At 40.7% G+C, this 25,929-nt stretch overlaps 1 protein-coding gene and 1 long non-coding RNA gene across 4 annotated transcripts in view; one reads left to right on the forward strand and one right to left on the reverse strand.

Annotated features, from left to right (window-relative positions):
* Positions 1-5,428: 5,428 nt before the first annotated feature.
* Positions 5,429-25,929, reverse strand: part of ush1gb (Usher syndrome 1Gb (autosomal recessive)) — a 30,301-nt gene continuing 9,800 nt past the window's right edge. For 2 of the 3 annotated variants that reach the window (XR_011644996.1, XM_071206715.1), the window contains one exon: positions 21,909-23,255. The gene's annotated coding sequence lies outside the window, so the exon portion shown is untranslated. Of the gene's footprint in view, positions 5,814-21,908; positions 23,256-25,929 lie in introns of those variants that run through there. The other variant, XM_071206716.1, reaches the window with a different exon arrangement.
* On the forward strand, positions 20,039-21,281 carry LOC139435843 (uncharacterized). Its single transcript, XR_011645052.1, has 3 exons — positions 20,039-20,254; positions 20,512-20,676; positions 21,054-21,281. It is a non-coding gene; the product is annotated as an uncharacterized lncRNA (long non-coding RNA).

Consider the following 25,929-nt stretch of genomic DNA (forward strand, 5'->3'; position numbering starts at 1 on the left):
CTGCATGCGGCTCACCCCCCCTGTGCTTCTTTGTGTCAGCTCCCCTCCCCTCCCATCTCTGTAACCTTGGCAAATGTCCTGGGAACGGGGAGGGAGAAAGGAGCTGATTAACAGTGGCTGTTCAGTAGTTTATTCACAAGGAGAAGGTTCAGAACTGAAAGGAATAGATGCTGATGTGCAAGAATGTGTTCTGACAGTCGGGGTGTGTGTTTATGACCAGAGCATGTATCTGGCGTCAGTGCTGCCTTTTTGTTTCTGGAGACAGGCCAGTGTTTGAGGCCAGGCGGACTGCAATGTGTTCTTTCAAGTATACACAGTGTGTATTTTTTACTCTGAAGGACAGCAGATGCTGCAGAGGAAGGAACATAAGGCTGTCTGCCAGCTCAGCTTACACTCTCTCTCAGCCTCAGCTTGTTGTTTGCTTGTTGCTGGGGAGACACCCCAGGTGAATAGGTGATAAATAGATACCAAGCTCATAAAATAATAAAAGTAAATGTAACAACTACTACAGTGCAACAAAACAGGAAGATTAAATGTGGTCTCTTAAACATAAGATCTCTAGCATCTAAAGCAATATTGGTAAATTATTTAATATCAGATTATAATATTGATATATGCTGTCTCACTGAAACTTGGTTGAGACATGAAGAATATGTCAGCATAAATGAGGCCACTCCACCCAGCCATATCAACACTCATATTGCCCGAGGCACGGGCCGAGGAGGTGGAGTTGCAGCTATCTTTGACTCAAGTTTACTTATCAATACTAAACCAAAATTAAATTATACCTCCTTTGAAAGCCTCGTTTTTAGTCTTACGCATCCAACCTGGAAAAATTTGCAGCCAATCTTATTTGTTACAGTGTATCGTGCACCAGGTCCTTATTCAGAATTCTTATCAGAATTCTCTGAGTTTTTATCAACTTTGGTTCTTAAAACAGACAAAGTAATTATCGTAGGTGACTTTAATATTCATGTTGACGATGATAAAAATAGCCTTACTGTTGCATTTAACTCTATATTAGATTCTGTTGGTTTCTGTCAGAGTGTAAATAAACCAACCCACTGCTATAATCACACTCTCGACCTTGTTCTGACTTATGGTATTGAAATTGAGCAACTATTATTCGAACCGCATAATCCTGCTTTATCCGACCATTTCTTAGTAACTTTTACGAGACTACAAAGCATTAGTCAAAAGCTCTTGCAGCAGAAACCTATCTGTTAGTGCTATAGCCAAATTTAAGGAAGAGATTCCACCAATACTTAACTCGATAGCATGTCTGCATGTAGGGGAGGAAACTTATACAAAATGTACACCACCCCAAATTGATCATGTTGTTGATAGTGCTATAGATGCGCTGCGAATAAAATTAGACTCTGTTGCTCCTTTGAAAAAGAAGAAAATAAAACAACATAGATTAGCTCCATGGCATAATGCCGAAACCCGCAAAATAAAGCAAAAGTCGAGACAACTTGAAAGGATATGGCGTTCCACTAAACTTGAAGAATCTCGTTTAATTTGGCATATTACTCTCAATGAATATAAGAAAGCACTGCGTAAAGCGAGAGCAGCCTACTACTCTTCATTAATAGATGAGAATAAGAATAATGCAAGATTTCTTTTCAGCACTGTAGCCAGGCTGACAGAGAGCCACAGCTCCATTGAGCCTTCTATTCCCATAGCACTCAGTAGTAATGATTTTATGTGCTTTTTTAACGATAAAATTGTTACTCTTAGAAACAAAATTAATGACCTCTTGCCTTTGACCAGTATAGTGTTATCAACAGCTCCCGGAAACGTAAGTTCTAATATTACACTAGATAGTAAACTAGAATGCTTTTCAGCCATAAACCTTGAACAATTACATTCAATGATTCTCTCTTCTAAACCATCAACGTGCATGTTAGACCCAATTCCAACTAAGCTGTTGAAGGAAGTTTTTCCATTAATTAGCACTTCTTTATTAAATATTATGAATATGTCTTTATTATCAGGCTATGTTCCACAATCATTCAAAGTAGCAGTGATAAAACCCCTTCTTAAAAAGCACAACCTCGATCCAGAGGTTTTAGCCAACTATAGACCTATTTTTAATCTTCCGTTCCTCTCAAAAATTCTTGAGAAAGCGGTCGCAAAACAGTTGTGTGATTACTTAAAAAACAATGATTTATTTGAAGATTTTCAGTCTGGCTTTAGAACACATCATAGCACAGAGACAGCTCTGGTTAAAGTCACAAATGACATTCTAATAGCCTCGGACAGGGGACTTGTCTCTATTCTTGTTTTGCTCGATCTCAGTGCTGCATTTGATACTATCGACCATGATATCCTATTGCAAATACTAGAGCACTTAGTTGGCATACAGGGAACTGCTTTAGGCTCGTTTAGGTCCTATCGATCTGAACGCTCTCAGTTTGTACGTGTTAACGATGAATCTTCCACGCAAACCAAAGTTAGCCATGTAGTGCCACAGGGCTCAGTGCTCGGACCTATTTTGTTCACATTATATATGCTTCCGTTAGGCAATATTATAAGGAATCATTCTGTAAATGTTCATTGTTATGCGGATGATACTCAACTATATTTATCAATCAAGCCTGATGAAATTAATCATCTAAATAAAATTCAAGACTGCCTTAAGGACTTAAAAACGTGGATGACCTTAAACTTTTTGATGTTAAACACGACCAAAACTGAAGTTATTGTACTTTATTATCTAAAGATATACTAACTATGGATGGCATTAATTTGGCCTCCAGTGAGACTGTAAGGAATCTTGGTGTTATATTTGATCAGGATTTATCCTTTAACGCCCACATAAAATCAATTTCAAGGACCGCCCAGTTCCATCTACGTAACATTGCAAAAATCAGGCATATCTTGCCTCAAAACGATGCAGAGAAACTAGTCCATGCATTTGTTACTTCTAGGCTGGATTATTGTAACTCTTTATTATCAGGGAGTACCAAGAAGTCAGTCAAGTCGCTTCAGCTGATTCAAAATGCTGCGGCTTGTGTACTAACCAGAGTTAGGAAAAGGGACCACATTACTCCTGTTCTGGCTGCCTTACACTGGCTCCCATAGAACACAGGATAGAATTTAAAATTCTTCTTCTCGCCTACAAAGCCCTTAATGGGCAGGCGCCATCTTACCTTAAAGAACTCATTATACCCTAATGTCCTACTAGGGCATTGCGTTCCAAGAATGCAGGGTTGTTGGTTGTTCCTAGAATCTCTAAAAGTACAATGGCTCCACATTTGTGGAATCAGCTTCCAGTTTGTGTTCGGGCGGCAGACACCCTATCCGTTTTTAAGAGTGCGCTTAAGACCTTCCTTTTTGATAAAGCTTATAGTTAGGGCTGATTAGATTCAGCCCCTAGTTTTGCTGATATAGGCTTAGTTTGTCGGGGGACATCTTACTTCTTCCTTCTCTCTGTCTATACCTGTGTACTCTCATGTTCCGATTAACCCAGCTTCCCCAAATGTCTTTCTTTTTGGTGTCTATATACGCTAGCATCCGGAGTCATGGATGATCCTGCGGTCCTGTGTCCTGGATCGCGAGCGCTGGATCTTGAGTCGTGGCTGTGGTCCTGGATCATCGGTCCTGGATGGATATCCTCGTGGATTCATCTTCCTATTATACACACATGCATTTCCAAACATTTGGACTACCTATGTTGCAAATGTATTATATTTTCAATTTACACACGGCATCTATTGCACGTCTGTCCGTCCTGGGAGAGGGATCCCTCCTCTGTTGCTCTCCCCGAGGTTTCTCCCATTTTCCCCTTTAAACTGGGTTTTCTTCGGAAGTTTTTCCTTGTACGATGGGAGGGTCTAAGGACAGAGGGTGTCGTATTGTCATACTGATATTCTGTACACACTGTGAAGACCACTGAGACAAATGTAACATTTGTGATATTGGGCTATATAAATAAACATTGATACCACCAAGAACCTTTCCACGGTTCATTAAAACAGTTTTTCTTTTTGTATTGCTGTACATGGAACATAAATCTGTTATTGGACAGGTAAAATAAACAACAGTTTAATTTTTGTTGACATGTTTTTACAGAGGGAAGTTCAACTAACAAGAGACTTTCCATAGTTCATTAAGACCATTTTTTTTTTGTGTTACACGGAATGGAAGAGGTTAAAGGGGTCCTATTCTGCTCATTCTCAGGTTCATATTTGTATTGTGTCTCTACTGGGACATGTCTCCATGTTCAAAAAGCTCTTTATTTGTCTCATACTGCCTGTGCTGCAGCACCTCTTTTCACCCTCTGTCTGAAACCAGAGCCCAGTCTGCTCTGATTGATAAGATGGCAGGCTTTGTAGTGATTGGTCAACCACTTAAAGATGTCCCACCCCTTAGCCCAGGGGTGCCCAACCAGGCGATCGACCGGTCGATCGCGGGGAGATTCCCAGTCGATCGCGAGATGTGTCTAAAAATAGAACAACAATATTCTGTTTTATCGTTAATGTCCTATAACATAATCTTCCCGTGCCAGAATAATGCACATGAACACACCAAAGCTTTGTGATTGGCCGGCGTGACCATAGATATATATAAACACTAGATGACTCACCCGTGCTGCTGGCCAATGGAGACCGACGTTGCCACTTGGCCGCCATCTTGCTACAGGCAGTGCTCTCATTCATAACATTATGGTTTACTATTTAAATAACCATAGCTTGCTCAATTTTCAACCAATTTTCAAACGGTTTGGTTTTTTATAAACATCAAAGATGTAGTTATGATACTGCATACTTATAATCATGGACTTTCACATGAAAATAACATTAATCAGATAAAGCAATAGCTATACACACACACACACAAGGTATTTATATTAAATATTTGCCGGTGTATATATTTCCATTTATTTTATTATATTGTTAATATTTAAATTAAATTATAAAATTAAAATACATTTATATTTTATATATAAAAATCGGTCTCATGTTACCACTCTGTAAGCCAAGAGTTGTTAATTTAGCAATGCCTTAGCTTTAAGAACAGGGACACAACTAATGACGATAGCATATGTTGGTATATTATTTAGATATTCACACCTTTATCAGAAGAACCAAACCAACATAAAATGTGCTCACAGACAGGCCAGTTCTGTCTAATTTGTCACAATTATTTTTGACATGAGATCTTCATATCATCCTAGTTTGGTATTTAGTTTCTAGATTTGTAAACAAATCCAGAACCGTTGAAATGTGTTATTGAAAAAAGACCAAGAATAATATAAACTGTACCATGTGTCCTTTTGTGTCCTTCTGTAGTCCATTGTCTTGTATCACCCCGGCTGATATATCACAAAATCCACTGTTTAAATTGTTCCCTATATATTGCCCCTATGCAATATAGGGAACAATTTAAACATAAACTATCCTATGTGTCCTTGGGTGTTATGAAAGGCGGCCCCCCAAAATAAATGTATTATTATTATTATTAAGAAGAACAACTTGGTGTGGTGTGGAGGGGATGTAGGAAGCAGGAGCAGGTGGGGAGAGATGGGACTTCAAGGTTATTTGTTTTAAATGTGTCTTGGAGATAAGGACCAGCTGCACACAATAAAATACAGTATAACACAAAACCAATAAGACACACGGTGACACATGGCACACCAACAATCAATCATCGTCCAGCCTCAGCTTTGGTATTCTTTCACAACCATGTTATGGGTTTATTAGACTGAGCAAACAAACATATGTGGTGATCCCACGGGTTCTTGTTTGCAGACAGCGGCGATTGGAGCATCCGTAGGCTGCACAAAAGTCCGGCATAGTCAGGTACTTCTGTAAACACAAAGCCAGCAAATTCCTGTATCATAATGCAAGATGTTTTTAACAAGCCAAACCACTTGGAAGAAATCATGTGTAACTTAAGTTATGTTGAAAAGAAAGAGCAGTTCTGCCTCTCCCACTGGTGTAAAGTTGCTGGGTGAACTTTGTAATACTAGGTCTCACTCACAGCCTCTTGTTATTAGCCAGCTAATAAATACAACCACATACACAAAGAAAAGCTGCAATTTCAACATGTCCAAGCATCCTGTATCATAGCCATGCTAATCATGTTTATAATAAACCAAACCGTTTGTAAATCAGTCAAGATTTCAGTGAGTTAAGAGTATTTTTGTGCAGATCACTCACCTTACAACAGCTACCATAACGCGAATCAGAGTAACTGTTAACTGTAGCAAGATGGCGGCCGGTCAGCTACGCTGGAAAATCTCCCATGAGCCATCTAGTGTTTATATATATATCTATGGGCGTGACCCCATGTGTGGGGGCGTGGCTGTTGGGCAGTTGGCACTATTTCGCTGACGTTCTCCGTGTCAACAGGAGTGACAGTCTGCACACAAACAAGACCGCAATTATGGCTGAAGCAAAAAAGCCCAAAATATATAATTTTCACTCCGAGTGGGAGGGTGATCATTTTTGAGCCTATTCCAATTCAAAGTCCATCTGTCTCGTCTGCAATGCGAGTGTGGCTTTATCGAAGAAGGGTAATTTAGGAGCGGCATTTCAAAACAGTGCACAAACGCTACGAGACGGAATTCCCTCCTAATTCTGCCCTACGCTCCCAAAAGGTGAGGGGCCTGAAAGGACAGCTAAATGCACAGCAGTCCATTTTCAGCAGGCCCAACAACAAGAACAAGGCTGCTCCCATAGCATCTTATCGTGTCAGTCACGTTCTTGCGAAACACATGAAGTCTTTCAAAGATGGCGAAGTTGTGAAAGAAGCTTTCCTGGAGGCTGCCGACACGATTTTTGGGGGACAGTAAAAATAACAGTAGCATTTCAACAGGTTTTTGATATAATAAAAACTCAAGTTAGATACCGTTATTAATCAGCTGTACGTTTTAATTTGTTTGAATTTATTCATTATAATTATTGTACAAAATGGTATGAGAATGCAAACTTAAATTGATTATAGTCTATTATCAATTCAGGTTAAGAAACTAGTGTTCAGGGTTCGTACGGTCATTGAAAACCTGGAAAAGTCATGGAAATTGAAAATGCAAATTCCAGGCCCTGGAAAAATTATGGAAAACAATATTTTTCCCAAAGTTTTGGAAAAGTCATGGAAATGTAACTAAAGTTGCGTCAAATATAATTTACATTTAATCTAATCGCTGAAATAATCTGCGGTCGCGAGCTGTTATGTGCCATCATGACGCGCATGGTGTTATTTTTTAATATATGAAGCGCTCGAGTCTTCCTGTCTGTCGGCTGAACTCTGCTGCTCCGGGATGAGGGTCAGCTACATTATCTACGGTGTGTTCGTTAACTGTGCGGAGTCACTGTGGCACAGACTGCACCACTGGTGAACAGCTGTTAGAACGGGCCGTTCAGGTGTTCAGAGCAGAGCGGCAGAGCGTGATGTGAACTGAAACGTTTTTCTGTCGCAATATCATTTAAGGAATCGTTGAGCTAGCTAGCTACATTGTCACTATCTGCTAACGTTAACTTTAGCCTTCGTTTTCTAATATATTTTTTTCATAGGCTATAAACAGAGGTGGTATAAGTATAGATCTTGTACTTGATTAAAAGTAGAAGTACTCAGATCTTGTACTTGAGTAAAAGTAGAAGTACCAGAGTGTAGGAATACTCTGTTTCAGTAAATGTCATGCATTCAAAATGTTCCTCAAGTAAAAGTAGAAAAGTATTCTCATCAAAATATAGTGAAAGTAGCGACAGTAAAAGTAGTCGTTGTGCAGATTGGTCCATTTCAGAATAATATATATGATATGTTTTATAATGATTGATCATGAAAGTGTTCTCAAAGCTGGTGAAGGTGCAGCTAGTTTGAATGACTTTGTATACTGCAGGGTAGCTTGTGGATTTACTCCAGGTGGAACTAAAGTCTGATTTAACACTTGATTAGATTTCACATCATTCATCCAGATCTGTGAAGTAACTAAATGTATTAAATACATGTAGTGGAGTCGAAGTACACCATGTACCTCTGAACTGTAGTGAGTAGAAGTACACCATGTACCTCTGAACTGTAGTGAGTAGAAGTACACCATGTACCTCTGAACTGTAGTGAGTAGAAGTACACCATGTACCTCTGAACTGTAGTGGAGTCGAAGTACACCATGTACCTCTGAACTGTAGTGAGTAGAAGTACACCATGTACCTTCAGGTTCAGGTTCAGGTTATTTATTTGTACCCGTAGGTAGATTCTTTTTGCAGAGAAAAAGACAAGGGTTCCATCCTGACACTAAAAACAAACACAAACAACAGACACATCTCTAATAAAGTACTAGTAAAAGTACAAGTATACCCTGCTCAACCAAACCAAAAATGTAAGAAGGAAAACACTAGTACAAACATGGACATTCAAAAATTCACAATTAAATAAATAAATAAAGATAGGCATCTGTGTGACGCTGTAGTGAGTAGAAGTACACCATGTACCTCTGAACTGTAGTGGAGTCGCAGTACACCATGTACCTCTGAACTGTAGTGAGTAGAAGTACACCATGTACCTCTGAACTGTAGTGGAGTCGAAGTACACCATGTACCTCTGAACTGTAGTTGAGTCGAAGTACACCATGTACCGCTGAACTGTAGTGAGTAGAAGTACACCATGTACCTCTGAACTGTAGTGGAGTAGAAGTACAAAGTAGCAAAACATTGAAATACTTAATAAAGTACAAGTATCTCAAAACTGTACCCCCCGTATAGTACTTGAGTTTATAAACTCCACCAGTGGCTATAAAGATAGAAAGACTCAGCCTTGCACAGAGGCATGACAATACATTTTCAAAATGCTCAACAGTGCTGCCAGAATTATAAACTGACTGCTACACAATTAAAATAAATGCTTTTATATATTTCTATTAGATGTGACTCTTTGGCGTTTCTGTTATTACCTGCTGCTTTAGTTGTTCTGACTGCTAACATCCTCTGTTATTCCTCATTTTAAAGCCGATATTCCGTGGGGTCGGGGCTCGGATCCTTGTCACCTTTTTCATACCTGATGACTTTGCATCCCTGACTACAGTTGCTTTAGCGTGTAGAAGCTAGTAAGCCTACTATTTGATTTGTTTTAGATAGGCACTACATGTTTCATATGCAGACCTTATTTTCCTGTTCCATGTTCAAATAAACCATTTTCAGTGGTAATTTTTGTTTGGTCATGGAAAATTAGGCAAAGGTCATTGAGAAGTCATGGAAAAGTCATTGAAAATCATTGGTGAAAAAGTGTATGAACCCTGAGTGTTGCTTGCATCTTATTTTAAAAAGGCATTTATTTTTATACTCGACTAAAATGCAACAAAAAGGGTTTGATTCTATTAATTTTGTCTTTTTTATTGCACTGTTGCAGAAGATTCCTGTGTAGCTTCATATCTGAGTTGTCTTATTAGTAAGCCTCATTTATACTTTTGTAGCAACACTATTTGTATATGATGGCAAAGAAAGGGTTCAGAGTCTTTTCTTTGTCCCTGTGTCATGTGTGGCAGCACTGTTCAATGCTTCTTGAAGACATTACCCACTGTAGTGACGTGTGAATAAACTCCAACTCTGTATCAACAACACTGTTGTGTAACTTCAGTTAAATACTTGTATGTGTGTAGATTAGAAAGAGGTGAGACAAAGGATCTGCAGTATTTTATGGAGTATTAAAGGTCAGTTTTATACAAGTAGTGTGTATTTACTTGGTAGTAGGCTGTCAGTAATGGCTACGCCTCTCTATTTGGACTGGTAGATCTCGGCAGACTGGCAACTTTAAAAGAAGCTCTCGGTTCAAAAAAGGTTGGGCACCCCTGCCTTAGCCTATCAATTACAACGTGTTGGAGCGCTAGCCAATAGAAAAACGACTGTTACGTACTTAGTGATGTCATTATGTTACGGAAGTAACGGAAGGCATGTTATGGAAGAACAACAGCCCAAACTAAATGTACGTGAAGTGCATCAAAAATCAATGTTTTTGCTTTTGGTGTCTTGCTTTAAATCATAGTGTAACATCATAGTGTATTTTTACTCTAAAGGACAGCAGATGCCAGGCGGTATGCCAGCTGCACTCACATCCTCCCATAGGCCTTAGGCCTGTTGTTTTTATTTATTCAAAGGACTAATCATTCATCAGTGTCACTCATTTTCACAAAGAATGATAAATAAATGGTGCAAAGGTCAAGTTTATTTTTCACAGGTTGGTATTATCGACATGTATTCACTCACAAAACAAGTAACAATAATACTTTATTTTAATAAAAGATAATTATAATTGTGGGTACATCTTTTGATACAAAAACAGTCTTTTACAAACATAAAATGGACATTCATGCACAGCCATACTCTCAAGTGCACGGACACTTCAGTGAAACTAAATACGCCACAGAGCAACCAGAGATAACAGTGCTATCTAACGCACACTCACATAACATTTTCTTAACTGTTGCAACAGAGTTTGCAGACAATGGCAGTCTTTGAAATAGTCCATATATAGTAAGTCACCATTCTGTATGTGCCATGGAGTAAAATAACATGTTTGAAGTAAGAAAACTGCACAATAAAAACATATAAACAACATTTTCAAGGGTTATGTGCATTCAGTAATACATTAATCATTCACATGTAATAATATGCAAGGATTACACATGAATGTCATTGGAAGGGAATACATACAGAAACACTTTGTATCTGTGTGTTTGTATATGTGGCAAAGCTTACATAATGTTTCGGTCTGGATTCCATGTTGACTCCACTGACAGGATTAGGAAATGATAATTGTACATGGAGCCAGCATCTTGAATGCATAATACCTTCAATGTGTGTTTATCCTGTACATTAAAAGGAGAAAATTATGTTTTCATATGAAACAAACACATGTGTCATGCTAATGGTTACAGGCTTGTCGTTATATCAAAAGTCACCACTAGATGGTGCCATTCAAAAAGGCTCCACTGCAGACGCACACAGGTGCTTTCAGTTATACTGTGATTAGATGTCTGCAAATGTCGGGTTTGGTGGAGCCATGTTCAGAGTTTTCTCTGGACACTAAACTCGCTGTACTTGAAGTTAGAGTGAATTATGTGTTTTTTAGAAACAATATTGTTTCATTCGTTGAATTGGTCTTTTCTTCCTAGCAAACGGGATGAAAATACATGAAAAATAAATATTGTATAATGTTCCTGTTGCAGGACTACGGAAGAGGATTAGGGCCACATGAATATTTTTTTTGGGAGGATTTTAAAAAACAACAAAACATTTATTTTTTTGGGAGAAAAAAGTCAGAATTCTGACTTTAAAGTCAGAATTCTGACTTTTTTCTCAGAATTCTGACTTTAATCTCAGAATTCTGACTTTTTTCTCAGAACAAAAAAAAAAATTCTTTGGGAGAAAAAAGTCAGAAATACCGGTAACTGTAGAACCAGCTTCAGTGAGAGATTTACACATTGCAGTAGGCAATTCCGCACAAGGATGACCGGAAAATTACAGCCCTTTTGCTTTGCTTTTTTTTTTTAATTGTTGGTTGATCCACAAGATGTGAAATATAGAAACGGAACAAATATCTGCCTGTAATAACAATTATTAAAGTATCCAAACATAAAAGATAGGTTTTCTTGCACACAACAATGCCTGCAAAACAGATGTTGAGACATAATACAATTTACCTTCAGAATGTCTTTCAGTATCAAAGCAATACTTGCAATCTTAGTAAAAAGCAAACAATTGTAATCATAACTTCTCATAACTAAGATAACTGGTAGAAGTTCAGGTTCAGTCTGTTTATATGCACATCTGAGAGTTGTGTGTGTGTGCGCATATGTGTATAGGGAAAGTGTGTATGTGTATCTACTTGTTTAGAAGAACCACCCAGTCCACCACTTGAAACTTTAACAAGACATTTGGAATCAAGGCAATGTGACACCTGAGGAAACATTTGATCATAAAACATTTTAAGCATTATTTTAAGATTATGTCTTAATTACTTTTTACACTAGTATAAAATATGTTCTAAATAAACAAGTATGCTTTGAACAAGGCACTTGCTTTGCAACTTTATATTCCAGTCAATGGTCAGATAAGGGGTTAGCTCCACATTCATGCTTTTACACAAGTTATTCACTTGGGTGGCATATCATTTTACAATTTACACAAAAAGTAAGAGGGAGCAAACAGTACATTGTATTTTACAACTGTCTGTTTCCATATAAGAACAATGAAGCATGCAACTGTTCTTGTTTGAATCCTTAAACATCTTAGCAGTATTAAAAGGTCTTGAATTACATGAACAAATTACATTTCTGTCAAGTCAGGTTTGTGTTCTGCAACTGGAGAATATGTAATGTAGTCAATATGCAAGTTTGTTGTAGTTTGTGAACACACCACCAAAAAAAGTCAGAATTCAGAAGTCAGAATTCTGATTCTGACTTTTTTCTCAGAATTCTGACTTTTTTCTCCCAAAAAAATAAAAAAATGTGTTCTGAGAAAAAAGTCAGAATTCTGAGATTAAAGTCAGAATTCTGAGATTAAAGTTTTTTTTTTAAATCCTCCCAAAAAAAATATTCATGTGGCCCTAATCCTCTTCCGTACAGGACTGTAGGCTATATTGACGGAGTTATGCACACACTGGATTTTACTGCTAGCTTGACAGCTGTGAGTATTTACAATAACCAATGTTTTCTATGTTATTTATGACGTGTTTGCTATATTTATGTTCTTGAGGATGATTTTGGGGGAGTGGCTTTAGAGCAGGGGTTTTCAAAGTGTGGGAAGGTGAGCCTCCCCTCAGAGATAAGAACATCTGCGCCCCCCCCCCCTCCCAATTATTATTATTATTGTTGTTGTTGTTGTTGTTGTTGTTGTTGTTGTTGTTGTTGTTGCTATAATGCAGGGGTAATCAATTGCATTTCAAAGAGGTCCAGTAAGAGAACATGTCATTAAATGCTCTGTTTTTGCTGTCTACCTTTCTCTTTTTTGAGCACGCCATTTGAAATGACTCCGACTGTTTCTCTCGGTTGACATGTATTTGATTTGATTGGTTGAGTAGCGTCACCTCCTTAAAACATTAAACAATACCTTTTTTAAACCTTTTTATCTTTATGTTTTAAATATTTTTGTTTACATTTTCAACATCGTGGATAAATCCTTATATGCTCCTGGCAATACTGAACGTCAACTTTGCCTCCTTATTACACTCACCCCTACTTTAGTGGGAACAATGAGTCTGCGTCTTTGATGTGCACAGGCGGATGATGCGGGGATGCAATGTAGACAGGAATAAACGCAGATCATCCTCTGGCAGCAGCCTTGACCGGTACTTGCTTTTGATCAAAGTCAATGCTCTTTCTGTCAAGGAATGTTTCCAAATGTTTGGAAGCCGGCTGTAGTTATCCCAATCTTCAAAGGTGGAGACCCAATGTCTACCGATAGGCGCATTCACACTGCGGTACTTTTCCCACAAAGGTTCATGCGAACTTAGTTCATGCAAACTCTTTAGTTCGCATGAACTAAGTACAGATCGCGTTCACATCGGAAAAAGTCCCTGGGGGTGGATTAGGCAAATGAAGCCGCTGACGTCACTTCTTCTTCTTCTGCTTTGGGTTTACTGGCAGGCCGCAAACCACTTCACGGCGTATACTGCCGCCCAAAGTCCCCGGCCGGAAGTCCCCGGAGTTGGGGACTGGCTTCAGTAGAAGATGCTGGGAGTCCCAGCAGCTTCTACTGAAGCCTTCCGAGTAAATCGCCAGAACGCCGACACCTCCTCATCTCCACCGCTGCCATGTTTTATTTTGTGTTGCCATAAGTTAGTCTCTCTGCGTATCTGCGCTGGGCTAATGCTAATAATGCTAATGCGAGGATAATAAGTACCGCAGTGTGAATGTGCCTAATAACTACAGGCAAATTAGTATCAATAGGCGCATTCACACTGCGGTACTTTTCCTACAAAGGTTCATGTGAACTTAGTTCATGATCGCGTTCACACCAAAAAGAGCCGGTACTAAAATTAGTTCATGCGAACCTTTTTACCCCCTCGAAAGTCCCTGCTAGAGAACAGGGACTTTCGAGCGGCTCTTTTGTGAGAAAAGAGCTATATTTCTGATTGGCTGGGCGGATTGCAAAGGTTCATGCGAACTAAAGAGTTCGCATGAACTAAGTTCGCATGAACCTTTGTGGGAAAAGTACCGCAGTGTGAATGGGCCTCTTCCTACAGTATGAAAAGTTGTTGAAAAACTTTTTTCTCTGCATCCAATGCAATTTGGCTTTAGGGCCAAATACTCTACAGAAACAGCCAACTGTTTTTTCACAGAACAAATCAAATCCAAAATGGACAAAAGTGGTGTTGTAGGAGCAGTGTTTCTCGACTTAAAGAAGGCCTTTGACACTGTTAATCACAAACAACTCATATCTAAGCTATCCAGCATTAACTTCTCCACACAAACACTTAAATGGATAGAATCATATTTGTTCAACCGTTCTCAGTATGTCAGAATACTCAATAATCAATCATCTAAACTCCAGCTGTCCACAGGTGTCCCACAAGGGTCAATTCTGGGTCCATTGTTATTTTCATTGTATATAAACGACTTACCATCGATATGTCCTGATACAAACATCCAAATGTATGCTGATGATACTGTCATTTATGTTCACGGAGGCAGTCTGACACAAGTGGCTAATGAATTGACGAACAAGATGGTTCATGTAACAGCTTGGTTGGAGCAATGCTGTCTGCAACTAAATCAGTAAAACTATGTTCTTCACCAAAACCAAGTCCTCCAGCGTTGAGCCAGATGTGTTTGTGTTCGGGGAGAGGCTACAGGTGGTCTCACAGTACAAATACCTGGGGGTATTAATTGATTCAAGACTCAATTTTAAGGCTCAGGTGAAAAAGGTCTGCAACAGGGTCAAATTCAGTCTGTCAAATTCAACAAGTCCTCCAACTCATACGACCAAATGGGCCGATTGTTCAGGCCCTTATTACGACCAAATATGTCGTTTGTTCAAGCGCTTAATACGTCCTATAATTACGTTTGAAGGTTTTCGCCCTCTAGAACTCCCGTTGAATGCAAACGTTACAGATGGTCGTTTATTCCCAACTAACCCTCTCTGTAAAATCCTAAATTGTAGGATAGTTTGGCCATTAAAACACTTTTTGATTAGATTTCTAGCGAGAAGTGTATATTGTACTTTTAGAATCCACGTCCAGTCGATATGTAGGATCTATAATTTGATAGATATTACGAAGATGATTTGAGGTATGCGGCAGCCTCCATGTGAAGTTACGGGTTGAAAACAGTATTTCCAGTCTCGACGTTTTCATAATAAAACCAATGATCAAATGATTTAACAGTGATATCTGCAGTACTCATCAACCAAAAAACATCAGTTTATCCTTGTTAATTATACGACATTTATTGGTTTAAATTGTGTACAATACTTTTGTGTTTTTCCCATAGGTTTTTCTCTTTCGATTCTGAGAGACACCTTTCTTTTTTTAGAGGTTTTGATCGATTGTTTTAGCCGCAATGCATGTCGGGATATGGTGTTTATATGATATGAAATCGGAAAAACATTTAAAAAAATAAAAATAATACTTTATTCCGAGTGTTCTTGCTTTTCTCTTTGGAAGTCATCACATAACGGCATTGTAATACATGGTTCGGCTGCATTAAATATTACATATCTGCCGTAGATATTTATTTATGGAGCCCTGATCAGAAGACCTTTTGACAAACTGTAAGAAATGCCACCAAAACTGAATACGTGACGTGGATCATAAATATATTAGCAATTAAACAACATCTTACAATTCTTTTCACACAATACGTCTCCTTGCAGTATCAACACTAATTCGGCTGACTTTTATATTTGATCCAATTGGTAGATAGGCTATATTTACACCATAACGGTGCACAGCTGATAGAAAGGGATTTTTTTGTAGTTTTTAAAGATATTATTTACTACCTTTCCAACTCCTCATGCCGTTGACTGTTACAGGTCTATACAGGTTCATGGTACAATGCAGGACGATATACAGTTTAGTGCAGGACGTCCAAAGATATTAACAGGAGGATGTGTGTTACGTGCCGTAGTGTGTGTGTGGTGGTGTGTGTGTGTTTTCCTCTCTCCCTCTGATTGTCCCCAGGTGCAGCCTCTCCCCAGGTGATCCTAATCGACAATCAGGACTTCCATATAGGACCGGAGGAGGGCGGCAGTGAGGCCCCTTCTTCCTCTCCTTCTCGTCTGGCTGCATGTGTGCAGCGTGTCTCTGTGTGAGACCCAGCCTAGTGGTGTGCTGTCTATTGTAAACTTGTGTTGTAATTTGGCTGGTGAGCCGCCTTACTTATGTTATTATTAAAACCTCACTTAAACTCCTTCAGCATTGAGTTTCCTCTCCTTTTTCTCTTGTCCAGCTATCTTATGTGTCGCTACTTCCCTTGGTACCCCTATATCTACCAGGGAACGTAACATGGGGGCTCGTCCAATCTTTGAGACAAAGAGTGAGTATTTGGTTGTTGGTTAGTGTTGATATTGTGTGTGGTGGTGAGCAGTAGTGTATATAGGTGTAAGAGTGGCTGTGAAGTGTCTTCCTGTTGAACAGCTTCCTCAGTTTAGACAGGGGAGTGTCTAGCTGGACTGAATCAGTCCTTCCTTCAGGCACTCATTTTTTATTTTGCCTTTTTTATTTTCGGGGTAATCCTGGGTGGGGATTCATTCCCTGTTGGGGGCAGGCGATTCAGGGTTTTGGCCGCTGATGTTTGCCTTTAAAGTCGCCTCGAGCCCGGCACGCTCCAGAAGATAGTTAGGTAAAGTTTGGTGGGCAGGATCTGGGGAAGTTTGTAAATAAATAAATAATAATATTTGTAAGTAGCCGTTACTATGGGGTCTAAATTAGATGCCAGGGTAAAAGTGCGTATGGCTCGTCTCCAGTGTGAGAGGGAGGAGCGTGAGTGTGAGCGAGAGTTTCAGCTCAGGCAGGAGCTGGAGATCAGGAAGTTGGAGGCAGACACTGCTGTCCGGATGCGTCAGCTAGAGCTCCAAGCAGCTGTGGTGGGTGATTCTGCCGTTACACCTTCAGGTTCTGCTGCTGCTTTTGATGCTGGTAGCAACATTCAGCTAGTCCCTGTCTTTCTGGAGTCGGAAGTGGAGATGTTCTTTAGTGCATTTGAGCGCATTGCTGCTGCTCTGCTCTGGCCAGAAGACGTGTGGGCCATACTCGTACAGTGCAAGCTAGTCGGCAAGGCTCAAGCGGCTTGCTCTTCTCTTTCTGTCGAGGATAGTTTGGAGTATGACAAAGTGAAAGGTGCTATTCTCAGGGCATATAAGCTGGTGCCTGAGGCCTACAGGCAGGGTTTTCGCGGCATGAAGAAAGCTGCTGGCCAAACATACGTGGACTTCGCGAGGGAGAAGAAAGTCCTCTTTGACAGGTGGTGTAGAGCATGTAAAGCGGATGACATCGCTTCAGTATGTGAGCTGATGCTGGTAGAGGAGTTCAAAAACTGTGTACCGGAGCGTACGGTAGTCTACCTCAATGAGCAGAGAGTGACTACCCTTCAGCAGGCTGCCACTCTGGCAGACGAGAGTGCGCTGATACACAGGAGCGTTTTGTTTCAGCGGGACCCTCCTCAGCGGGACACTTATCGGAGAGCTCCTAATAATGATGTTCCCTGTGCCAGTGTTCCATTGTTAGGTCCCAGGATAGACAGAGCTTGTTTTTTTTGTCTTGACCCAGGTCATATGATAGCAGACTGTGCAGCTTGGAAGCGAAAGCAGGCCACCACTATGGCGGATGAGGAAGGGCTTGAGCTTTTGGCTCAGAGCGATTCTCCTCATCGTTTTGGTTTCCGGAAAGCTCGTAACAGGCGTGCCACACAGGCTCATTCTGCTTCTCTTCCAGGACCCAAGAAAAAGAAATTGTGTTTCTTTTGTCTTGATCCTGGTCATCTAGAGGCAGAGTGTGTAGCTCGGAAGGAGCAGGTGGCAACTGCTCTGGAAAAGCCAAAAGACCGGCACCCGGTTGCGATGCGACAGAGTGGTGTGGTGCAGTTAAGTTCTGCATCCGTCTGTGACAGTGCTGTGGGTGTTTCCGTCTCTGAAGCGGTGGGTGTGGACCTAGCTCAGAGCGATGTGGATCTGTGTTCAGTGAGTGGTGTGTGTGTTCCATGTATTGCATGTGTTGCTCCGGTGTTGGCTGCTGGTGAGCAGTATAAGGTGTGTTTTATGGGGGGAAGTGTTACGTGCCGTAGTGTGTGTGTGGTGGTGTGTGTGTGTTTTCCTCTCTCCCTCTGATTGTCCCCAGGTGCAGCCTCTCCCCAGGTGATCCTAATCGACAATCAGGACTTCCATATAGGACCGGAGGAGGGCGGCAGTGAGGCCCCTTCTTCCTCTCCTTCTCGTCTGGCTGCATGTGTGCAGCGTGTCTCTGTGTAAGACCCAGCCTAGTGGTGTGCTGTCTATTGTAAACTTGTGTTGTAATTTGGCTGGTGAGCCGCCTTACTTATGTTATTATTAAAACCTCACTTAAACTCCTTCAGCATTGAGTTTCCTCTCCTTTTTCTCTTGTCCAGCTATCTTATGTGTCGCTACTTCCCTTGGTACCCCTATATCTACCAGGGAACGTAACAATGTGCAAAACAGACAAACTAATAAGGCTTTATTTAAACATTAAAAAATACTTTAAAGGGGACCTATCATGCCAAATGCACTCTTGTACATCTTTTATACATGAATATGTGTCCCCGGTGTGTCAGGGAACTCACCAATGGCGCATTTCCACTACACAGCCTTGCTCGGTATGGCTAGGCCTCGTTAAGACTGGCTCACTTTATGGCGCATTTCCATTACAGTTTAGGAAATGGGGTAGTATCTATAGTAACGCAGTGTGGGCGGAGCCGTGACGTCATCTTCAATGAGAGCCCCAGAAAAACAACACAGCCGTTAGCCCTCAGAGCTCACAGCTCCTCATATCTGTTGTCTCGAAACTAGACAAAAGTTAAACGAGTACAAACCACAGACTGTCTGTATCATGGTGAATACAGTCGCTGGTTTATTTATGTCTGTATAGGCCGTTGTTGTGAGTGTGGACGGTCGGAGCATTTACAACGTTAGCTTAGCCAATGTCCATTTAGACAACACGCATTTCAAAAGGTTTTTCGCCTGCCGTCTGTCTGCAGACTTGTCAAAGCATTAATTCATGGTTTTTTACTAACCGGTATCAGTATGTTGTTACTTCAGCATCATTTTGAAACGTGTATTACAATTAAATCACGGTCAAATATGTTCATTTTGTTGTAGTTGTAGCCCCCTTGCCAGCGATTCTCTCTCTAGTTTAGCATACTCAGCCCGACTCAGCCTGGTTGTTCCTGGCCCTAGAACCACGATTTTATGGGACCAGAAAAACTGTGAATTAGGACCCGCTAGCCGGTACTAGGCCAAGTGGAAAGTAAACGAACCAAAAAAGGGCCCCGCACGGCTCGGCAAGCTTAAAGCGAGCTCCGCGCTGCAGTGGAAACGCGCCACAAGTGTCAGAAAATACAACCCTCTCTCTTTTCCTCTATACCCAAATCTCAAAAAAAAAGGGGCTGTAACGGATCTGATACAGACTGATCCAGATTTGAATTATTCTCCACGTCACAAAAGGGGTGCTCCGCTTAGTGGTCAATTCTCCACCTATCAGGGGAATGAGAGGTTGGGCCACGGCCGGCCATTGCCGCTCGAAAGCGCTGGAGACGCTGTAGTACATATGCCAGGCCTGTAATGGCGCATTTCCACTGCAGCGGGTAGCCCCGTTTAAGCGTCCTGGACCGTCCTCAAGCGGCCAGGCCAGTTTTTGGTGGCATTTCCATATAGCCTAGTACCGGCTAGCGGGTACTTTTTCTCTCTTTTTCCGGCCCCATAAAATCGTGGTTCTATCAGACCAGGCCAGGGCTGTGACGTCAACACTCGACTGCTGATTGGTCAGAGAGAATCGTCACAAGATCGCGCGCGAGATCATCCCTCGCGTCACATATATATCAAGAAGCAAGCTTGCAGCATTTTGTAAACGGAGGAGCTACAAAAATGGCAACGTCGAAGAAAAGCACACCGTGGTCGACCGAGGAGGTGACGACGTTCCTACATCTCATTGGGGATGATAAAATCCAGCGGGAGCTCGACGGAACAACGCGAAATGTGAAAGTGTTCCAGGATGTCTCTGCACAGATGTCCGAGCGCGGATTTTCGAGGACTTTCCTGCGATGTAGGGAAAACGGCAACGGCTTTACTGGAGTCCCTGCAAGGTACGCTCACTTCTAACAAAGAAGTCTATTTTATCCTTACATTAATGTTCGACAACCCATGCTTTTATGGAGCCCCGAAGAGCTACATAGCTAGCTAAGGCAGATAGCCTAGGCAGATAGCCTTAGCTAGAGCTATTGTTTGCTAACACCATATGTGCCATTGTTTACGTTCAGTTTTTCTTTTCTATAGTTGTTGTTGCTATTTAGTATTGTGCTGCAGTAGTTTGTGGAATTAACAAGTCATTTTGCTGTTCTAGATGATTACATTGGGACTCGTGAGGAGGAACATTCCCGAACAACGGGTGATGGCAGTGTTCCGTCCACATCGTCAGTGAATCCAGAACGGACCCCAGCCGAAGAATCGACACCAACTCAACCACCAACACCGAGTGCCATCACGACACCGCAGCGTGTGGTTCTAGGTAAGAAATAGAAATGGCAAAACGACTGGAATTGTTTTTTTGTTTTTTTAAACCGTGGATCATCCATCGTCAGTAATTAAAATAAGCTATATCACTGTGTGGAAATGCTCTGTTACAAGTAAAGTCTTAGCTAGTAAGCAGCTAGTACAGTTGTGTGTGACATCCTATCATATACATATATTTATATTCATTATCAACAGGCTGGACATAATGTAATTCACTTTCACAATCATTGTAAACATCTAGGGCCAGAACTTTCTTTAGTTCACCTTACTGTTGTTCTGTTTATACATGTTATTCTTATATCCTTGTGTGACCTGTACCTGTCCTGTGTGTTTTCCTTATTGCTAATTATTATCTTATCTTATCTTACCCAGGCAAGAGGAAACGAGGAGGAGAGGATCGGGCCCAGCAGGAACGGCACCATGACTGGGCAGCCGACGTGGCCCGTCTCCTCCCTGATACTTCAAAAAACCTTAATAGTTATTGTACATATTATATATTTTTTATCTAGTTAATTTTTAAATGCAACATTTGTACTTCCTTGTTTATTTATTTTCTTTAAAATGTTCATTTTATATTTACAATTCCATGTATATTTATGCTGGCTGCAATACAGTTTTACAGTTTTTATTTGTATTGTTTAATGGCATGCCTTTTTGATACAACGTTTGTATTTTTATACTGCCATCAATAAAGTACTTCTTTGACTTATCTTATCTCTTGTTGATAATGAATGGCACCCAACATAAAAAAATCATAAACATACATGAATTTATAAAGCAATAACAAACACCATCAGTTAGGAAAAAGCCCCTTACTTTTAAGAGATTTAAAGCAAGAAATTGAGTTTGCTAGCTTGAGGTCCTCCTCTAAAACATTATTACATGTTTATTTTGTAATGGTATTAAGAATACATGATAAATACATAATACATGTAGAAATTGCTCAATTGTAATACCCTCGTTCTACTAGACTCAAACAACACATTCCTTATATATTTCAAAGACGAGAGAACAAAAGAAACCTATAACCCATTCAAGCAAGCTTTTAACATGTCTAGAAGAAAGATTGAGGTTATATTTAATATATTATTTTATGTTGTGGATACTTTAGTCTCCATCCATGTTTACAATTGTCCACACTATTTTACACTTGCATTTATGAATATAGTTTTGCTGTGTTTTACACTTTAGTATTTATGTTTATAGTTAGCTTTGATATTTGCTTAATTGATTAGAAAGATTTTCTTTTCATGATCTGATATTTCCTCAAATGTTATTATGGGGCAGTACTTACTGGTGCTTGAATTTCAAATATTCAATTCAGATAATATTTGTTTAAAACATTTGACAAACACATGTATATGAAAAAAAAAGAGGATTTATTTATGTTCAATACAATGAATACAATACAATGCTTGCTGTGATCACTTTCCTTCTTGCTGTGATAACAAGCCACACACCAAGAAACAAGTAAACGATCGCTTCCACATCCTCCATTGTTGTGTGTGTTTTGTGAGTTGTGTCGCATTGAAGATGACGCCACTGCAGTTTTACCCAGCGTCGCTCCGACCAAAAAGCTGATCGCCCCGCCTACACTGCGTTGCTACCCCAGGTCCTAAACTGTAATGGAAATGCGCCACGGCCTCGGCCGGCCATCGAGGCAGCCCGAGGCCTGAGCGAGGACGCTTAGGGACGCTTAAACGGGGCTACCCCGTTGCAGTGGAAATGCGCCATAAGTGGCGCTGTAGTCTGCCACAAAAGCAGCGAAGAAGACTTCCCTTGCATGGTTGCCATGGTTGCCCTTCTGTTTATTCTCCGCTGTGGCTCTTTTTCTCCCTCCCCGAGGCAAGCATTTGCGCCTCCTGCTTTAAAACAAATGAATAATGACTCTATATAATCATATGTAAGGGATAATGTGCAGCGACACGGTCATTATGGGGAAAAGAACACCGACAGGCTGATCAGGAGCCCGACGCGAAGCGGCATGAAGGTGTTATCGCTGCACATTATTCCGCTTATTACATGGCCACATTCTCAACAAAGTAACGATATGACTCCCAATATTAATTGAAATGCTTTTATCGATTTAGAAAATTATTTTATTGATTTAAAAAAATGGTTGTATTGATTTAAATTGACATGCATCCACTAAGAAAAATAGTCCGTTGTTACTGTTTGAACTAACGTAGCAACGGCAGGAACTGCTTCGATAGTGTTTTTGAGGAGCTTTTTGATTATAGATTTGAAAATATCGTTGCTTGCTTTAAAAGTAACACAAATAATTATGTCAAACCTTGGAAAGTATCTAGATATCCCTGCCCTAATGTAAAAGTAACTGGCAACTGAATATGTGTCGCTGTTTGATGTCTATGTCTGGACCGCTGCGTAAAAAGGAGGGTTTCTGCCCCATTACTTCTCTTCTTACTTCTAGAAGAATAAAACACGGTGGACAGAGATCTCTTTTTCTCCCCCTCTTCTGACAGCCCAGCAGCTGATCTCAAAGCATGCTCCCCTCTCCTGCAGGAGGGCGTGGTCAGCTGCAGCTCACAGAATCAGCCCCCTGCAAAAACAGCGCTGGAAAGAGCAAATAGAGTGAAATGAGGCATGGCTAAAATACACGATCTGTTTGGTATTTTGAAAAAAAAACTATATTTATATACTTTTATATAGGTATGGCCCTACAATATATTGTTCAAATATAGCATGATAGGTCCCCTTTAAGTTAAGGTCTTCTTTTGAATAAGAAAACAACTTTGGGGTTATCCACAGATAAATATGAAGTCTGACAAAGTACTTAACGTCCAATATATTGCATAGTTTATTTTGGCACTTGACAATCACCTTCCCTGAATTTGACTCAGTTGTAACGAAAGTCTGATTTAAGGGTTCTTTATATTTCACATCATTAATCAGAATCTGCACAGTAACTAAAATAAATGTAGTAGAGTAAAAACACCAGGTTAACCTCTGAATTGTAGTGGAGTAGAACAAAGTAGTACATGCTGCTGTAACAAAAACATTTCTCAACTTGGGATCAATAAAGTATATCTTATCTTAAGATGATCGATGGCTACTGCCATATTTGCAACATGTGCCTCTGAACCTTGACAAGTGCATGTTTCAGGCTTATCAATTAACAACAGGAGGGGTCACAGACATAAGACCAGCCGTTAAATAAAGCTCTTCTGACCTTAGGTACCATGTGGGTATATTAATTCACCCATTTATTAATTATATGTTTTAAATTTGATAACACCACTGTGTTTCGTATCCCCTAAACCTCCAGGGTGTACACAGTTTATTACTGGCAACTTCTAATTGTGGGAAATACGAAAACGTGTTGTGAAGAGACGTGCCATAGAACATGTTGCGAAACACACTGTCACGGAGGTGGTCTCGGCCTCCGTTACGGGTTGTATAGCTTTATTATTGTTGATTGTGTTCACCTGGTGCCCTGTGTTGTCTCCTCCCCCCCCACCTGTGTCTTGTTGATTGATTAGTGTGTGTGTATATAGGCTCTGTTTTCCCTGTCAGTGGAGAGCTAGTGTGTGGGAGATCCTTGTGTCTGCTGACTGTGTCCAGTCCAGTCCAGTCCAGTCCAGTCCAGTCCAGTCCAGTCCAGTCCAGTCCAGTCCAGTCCAGTCCAGTGCAGTCCAGTCCAGTCCAGTCCATTCCATTCCATTCCATTTCATAGAGCTGTTCGACGCTCAGCGTAACCTTGTTGCACTGCCACTCCAACATCCAATTACAGGGCTTGATGACTAAAGCAAGGCGGATGTTGTGGTCCCAAACGATAGCTGGGGATTCTGGGTAGTGTAGGGTCTAAACTCCGAAAAAACTATTTGTTTCTCTGAATCGAAGTTTAAAAACACAAAAGCATTGTACCCAATTTAAACCAATCAATATTGTGTAATTAACAAGGATAAACTGATGTGTTTTAGTGGATGAGTAATGCAGACCTCACTGTGTAATCATTTGATAGTGAGGGGAATATATCCGGTTTTATTATGAAAACTTCGAGACCGGAAAAAAATGTCTCACCCACGCTAACTTTACATGGAAGCTGCATCCTGGCGAGACCTCAAATCATCTTCGTAATATATCAAACTATAGATCCTACACATCGACTGGACGTGGATTCTAAGAGTACAATATACACTTCTCGCCAGAAATCGAATCAAAAAGCATTTTAATGGCCAAAGTATTCCACAATTTTCCAGAGAGGGTTATTTGTGAATAAACGTCCCTCCGGAGCGTTTGCAATGAACGGGCCGGGAGCATGTTGTTTCTTACACGACCACTAGAGGTGCTCTAGTGGTCGTGTCAGAAACAACATACACTTTAAAACGTGTCTCTGGGTCGTAATAAGGGCATGAACAATCGGCCTATATGGTCGTTTTTTGTAGGAGGACAGGCTGGTCAAATTTGAGGTTTACTAGGGACTGCATATCAACAGAGGTGGCTCTGATGTACATGCACTCTATGGCAGCGACGTGCAGTCAGGGGAGGCAGGGGAGGCAGACCCTCACCTGTCATACTCCAATGTAACGGAAAAACAACTAAAGAAAAACTAAATAGTAATAATAATAAAATGTCTCCACTGATCTGTGTTGTAAATGTGATTTATGTATGATTCCAATCGCTTTTTATAGTCAAAATCAGCAAATTTGCCGAGCTCTGCTACAACTACGGGTAGCGATGAGAAGTGAGGCAGGGACGAGCTCTGCCTCCCGTAACCCCACAGTAACTGGCTGGAGCGCGGGCACTCATTTAGCGCGGGCACTTATTTTGTGAGCACGCTCAAGCCAGTTACTGTGGGGCGAGGTGAGGCACAGATGAGCTCTGCCTCACCTCAGATGCGTCACCCCACAGAAACTGGCTGGAAAGCGGCCCTCAGCGCATGCCTGTTACCATCTCACTGTATGTCACCAATGTAATGTTTGTAGATCCCTTTATTATATGTGTCCTCGCCATCCATAGTCTCTAAATAACTTATTTCACGTATATATATGATATTTAGGCTCGCTGGTCTCATCATACAACGGCAATGAGAAAGCACCAGGAGAGGCAGCCATAACCTCTGCCGCACTGAAGGGGGCGCACGTGAGCCCACAGGTTCTTGTTGCTACTGTTATTCTACGCAGAGACGGTAGACGCAAACAACAAACTAGACTTTTGAAACTACAGGAAGACAAGGAGGACTTTTACAAAAAAGTAATAGAGATTGTTGTCCAGAAGGATAGCATGG

Source organism: Pseudochaenichthys georgianus, chromosome 19, assembly GCF_902827115.2.
Source record: "Pseudochaenichthys georgianus chromosome 19, fPseGeo1.2, whole genome shotgun sequence".
Taxonomy (NCBI): Eukaryota; Metazoa; Chordata; class Actinopteri; order Perciformes; family Channichthyidae; genus Pseudochaenichthys; species Pseudochaenichthys georgianus.